The sequence below is a fragment of the Ictidomys tridecemlineatus genome, chromosome 15 (assembly GCF_052094955.1).
Source record: "Ictidomys tridecemlineatus isolate mIctTri1 chromosome 15, mIctTri1.hap1, whole genome shotgun sequence".
In the NCBI taxonomy this organism is placed as follows: domain Eukaryota; kingdom Metazoa; phylum Chordata; class Mammalia; order Rodentia; family Sciuridae; genus Ictidomys; species Ictidomys tridecemlineatus.
Genome location: NC_135491.1, coordinates 55,490,679 through 55,495,528, shown reverse-complemented (window position 1 = coordinate 55,495,528; position 4,850 = coordinate 55,490,679). Strand labels below are relative to the sequence as shown.

At 49.6% G+C, this 4,850-nt stretch overlaps 1 long non-coding RNA gene across 1 annotated transcript; it reads right to left on the bottom strand.

The window, feature by feature from the left end:
• Positions 1-2,012: 2,012 nt before the first annotated feature.
• On the bottom strand, positions 2,013-3,260 carry LOC144370929 (uncharacterized). The gene is made up of 2 exons (XR_013431049.1): positions 2,734-3,260; positions 2,013-2,305 (listed from the first exon to the last, which is right to left on the bottom strand). It is a non-coding gene; the product is annotated as an uncharacterized LOC144370929 (long non-coding RNA).
• Positions 3,261-4,850: the final 1,590 nt, after the last annotated feature.

The window sequence follows — 4,850 nt, the reverse complement described above, 5'->3', positions numbered from 1 at the left end:
TGACCTCTAACAGCTGAGGTGAGAATTCAAAGGGGTGTTAGAGGTGAGGTGTCAACATCAAGTCTCGAGTGAAGTAAGAGCTTCTTTGATGGTAGCTACTGTTCCATGTCAGGGAATCGCGAGGACTGGGCTCAAGGGTTGCCCGCCTTCTCCGGGAGACTGGACCCAGGGCCGGCATCAGGTGGAAGCCGAGTGCAGGGTATTTCCAGAGAAAACCAGTAATGAATGGAGAATCAGAGAGAAAAAGACAAAAAAATGGATGCTCCCCATCTTGGCAGAGGTCCACTCTGAACCCCTTCCTCCTCAAGCACCTCCAGAGAAGGAGACCTCACCAAGATGTCCAACGGCCTTGCAGAAGGGGTCTGGGCACCACCTCGGGAGCTGAGCCAGATCTGCTTTCTTGCCCCAGGGCAGAGCGCTGCAGAACACTCGAGACCACGTGTTACGTGGGACAGCTGGCACAGCGCTTCTGTTCTGCCATCAAGAAGCAATCAAGGGGCTGGGACTTGGCAAGTTGAGTGAAGGACTGAGAGAGGGATTGGCCCCAGAATCGTGTCCCCTCACACTTTGCAATTCCTTCAGTGTCCCCCTTGGGCTGCTCACTGGGCACTTCTTTTCATTTGCCCTAGTCCTGGCCCTGGCTCTCAGCCCCCACACCTTCCTCCCTTTCCAGTATCCTGACCACTCCCACCTCCAAAGAATTCACCAAGAACCAAACAATACCCTTTATAAGAACATCCTGCAATTAAAAGAAGGAAAAACGGGAGTCGTGATTTGGGCAGGAAAATGACCTTATTTTTCAGAGCACAGAATAATTCATTACCTCGAGACTGAAAGCATCCTCACCCACAGATCTAGAAATCCCATTTCCAAAACAAATTCTTAAGGAAAGCACCAGAGACCTAAGTAGAAATTGTTATGATGAGACACCGTGCCAAATTTTTACCCGATTTCTGTGTGACAAAAGTCCAAGCAGGGCTGGGGTTATGGCTCAGCGGTAGAGCGCTCGCCTTGCACATGCGAGACCCTGGGTTTGATTCTCAGCACCACATAAGAAAATTTAAATTAAATAAAGTATTGTTTCCAACTACAACTAAGAAATAAATATTTTTAAAAAATTAAAAGAAAAAAAAAGTCCAACCAACAATTTATAGAAGAGGAACCACAATTCACCAGTTGGGAAAAAAACAAAAAACAAAAAATGGTCAGCCAGGCACAATAGCACACACCACTAATCCCAGCAACTTGGGAGGCTGAGGCAGGAGGATTGCAAGTTTGAGGCAAACCTCAGCAACTTATCAAGACTCTGTCTCGAAATAAAATAAAAAGGATTGAAATACATAGCTCAATGGTAGCACGCCCCTGCATTCAATTCTCAGCACTGTAAAAAAGAAAAAGAAAAAAAAAAAAGATGGTCAATTTCACTGATCATCACAAAATTAAAATGAAACACCATTCTCACAGTGTAGTTAAATAACACGCTATTTTTTTTAACCCAAACATAGCCCTCTTTCTCTCTCTCTCTCTCTCTGTACTGGGGGTTGAACCCAGAAACACTTTACCACTATACCACTGACCTACATCTCCAGCCCTTTTTATTTTTTATTTTTAAGATAGGGTCTTGCTAGGTTGCTTAGGGCCTTGCTAAGTTGCTGAGGCTGGCCTTAAACTTGCAATCCTCCTACCTCATCCTCCTGAATTGCTGGGATTCCAGGCATGTGCCGCTACATCCAGCCCAAACATCTCTCTCTATGTGTATGTATTGAAAGTTATTTTTTCATAATGGAACCATATTGCTCTACTACTTGCTTCTTTTACTGAACAGCACTTTGTGGACCTTTTTCTACATGAGTGACCCAGCAAGCCTCCTTATAAGCCATCACCATTGTGCATGTATGGCTAAACACAGGGGAACAATGCCAGATCACAAACCAAATCATGACATAAGTTTGGATAGAAACGCCAAATTGCCTTCTACATAATTTTCTGTTTGAATTGGCAAAAAGCATCTGTCAGTGTCTTTAAATTGTTTTAATTGAAAGACTACTTTGTCTGAAGTACGTGATTTGATAATGAGCATCTTCAGGGATTATGGAGATGGGAAAGATGGGCTCAGCGAGAGGCTCTGGCTGAGTTAGCGCCTGCTGTCCGCCAGCCCGGCCAGGTAACTGCCAAACCAGCTGTCCGTGAACATGTAAATCGAACCCATGCTCCGGGTGCATCAACTTCTGTTTCCTGCCAGGACATCCCCTCCTGAAAGCGGCAGCAGGAAGGCAGCTGGGCTGAGCTTCAGTGAGCACGGAGCCTGGAAGGGAAACCTCACTCTTGGCCTCCACCCTGGACCCTCTGCTGCCCCCACTGCCCCCGACCCCAGCTCTCTCTGAGAGGTCACCAGCAAGAGCGAAAGAGCCAGAGGCAGTCGTTACACGGGACTGTTTCAATTTCAGCTCTGCCAGTGTCTCCTTGACCTCTCCAGCCTCAGTTTTCCTGTCTGTAAAATGAGCTGACTGAATCCTGCCCGGGTGTGGCTTCAGGTCTACGGCTGGGGGAACAGGGGCGCCAGCCTGGGACTTTCTGACCCCAGTGCTTCCCAGAAACAGTCTTCTTTGAAGTTTTAAAAATGTGAACAGGGGGATGGGGATATAGCTCAGTTGGTAGAGTGCTTGCCTGGCATGCTCAAGGCCCTGGGCTCAGTCCCCAGCAAAACACGTACACACACACACACACACACACCTGAATAAGTCAAATCACCCAAGACGGCAGAGTGGGCAGTAGGCCTGCTTCCGAGCCCGCCCACCCCTGCCGGGTCTCCCCCAGGGTCGGCCCCGGGCCAGAGGTGCGCAGGGTTCTTCCTCTTTGCCGCCCGCTTGGAGGGCTGTCAATTCCAAGATTCCAAGACACTGGGGCTTTAGGCACACAACGTGAACTACACTCCCCAGAACGCACCGCTCTGGGCGCTTCCTGTCTGTGGACTACACTTCCCAGAAGGCAGAGCGATCAGGCACCACCCCGTTTCCGCTTCCGGCCCAGGTGATTTCTGGGAGTTGCGGTCTCCATCCGTGTCGGGTGCCGATGTGCTAGGACTAAGGGCGCCGCGGTGGTCCAGGCAGCGGCCCCACCGGGATGAGTAGATGTATATGAGACACGGAGACACCTGAAACCACTCTCCACCCTCCGTTGCCGGCAGACCGGCTCAGTTTGCGGCCGCACCGCCCCTGGGAGCGTGATTGAGCTTCCCCCTGACTTCGGTGGCTCGGTTGGTGTCGGGTGTTGTAGGCGCCGTGCGGTGGCGTCCTCTGCTCGGTGACATCATGTTGCCCCACCAGCGCACCCGTGCCCTTCCTCCTTCAGACCTACTCCCCTCCAAGGCAGTAAAGAAAAAGGAAGGAAGCACCGCTCGATAGGCTAGCCCTGCTCCTGCAGATGACTAAGTAGTCGCATTGCAGGGAGGAAACGCGGGAATGCAGTTGGGCCACCGAAGCCAGCTTCTGAATCAGCACCTGGGAGCACAGGTTCTCAGCTGTGCTCTTTGTTAAAACCCACACGTCCACGTCACCCCAGATCCGCTGAATCAGCCCCGCCCCGCCCACGTGACTGATGTGCAGCCAAGCTGAGGATTTAGGTTTACGGGGAGATGCATCACATTTGTAGTCTAGACTTACCTGTCTGCCTGCCTGGAGTGCAGTGAGTAGGCTTATTTAGCCGGGGACAATGGCGCAGGGCTGTAATCCCAGTGACGTGGGAAGCTGAAGGAAGATAGCCTCAGCAACTTAGTGAGACCTTGTCTTAAAAAGGGGGGGGGGCGGCGCTGGGGATGTAGTTCACTGTTAGAGCACCCCTGCGTTAAATCCCCAGTACACCCACACACACAAGATATATAAAATATGCGGTTTTTATGTTTGTCCCATGCCACCCTCAATACAGAATACACTTGGGATTAATTCGGGGCTGATACTGACCACAGGGCCAAATGTCTGTGGCCAGTAGCCCATTGGTCAGTGCCCATGGTTGTAAGTATTTTGAATACAGCTCTGAGTTACTGTCATTGGATGGAACTGAGAATGATCTAGCATAGAAATGTTCCCCAACACTACCAAGTGGCCAGGTCATCCTGGAAGGCAACCCTCCTGACTTTTCATTGGTCAGCACTAGTCACACATGCCCATGCTGTCCAATAATGGAAAGAGGACTAGGAGTGCCATCCTCCAACTTAAGTCAATCAAAATTGAGTCTCTGGTGCTGGCACCCTGGCACGGGCTCTGCAAAGAGGAAGGAAACCCCTCAACACCTCAGTAACCAAACATACCTTATCTAGGTTGGTCCTGCCATGATTTACACGCTGGAGTTCCTTTATAAAAGCATTTAATGATTCTTATATTTTTTGCTGAAGGTTTATGGAATAATGGGGGAAAGTTTCTAGCATACAGCATTCTTTTCAAAATGTCTATTACTAGCCTGCTGGTGGCTACTAATCCCAGAGATTTAGGAGGCTGAGGCAGGAGGATCGCAAGTTGGAGGCCTGCCTGAGCAACTTAGGGAGACCCTGTCTCAAAAAAATAAAAAGAGCTGGGGATGTAGCTCAGTGGTAGAGTGCCCCTGAGTTCAATCCCCAGTAATGCTAAATAAATCATATTCTTCTTCTGGTTCTTACTGAGAGGAATTCAATTCTTTCCTCTTTTCTCAAACTTGCCTCCTCATCCTCCTCACCACTATATTTTTCCTGAAGTGCTTGAGATTGAACACAGGGCCTTGCTCACGCCCATCAAGTGCTCTCCCACTGTGCTACCTCCCCAGGCCTCGTTACTAATATTTGCAGAATGCCAAAAGACCTTTTTCATTGCAAGTGAGAC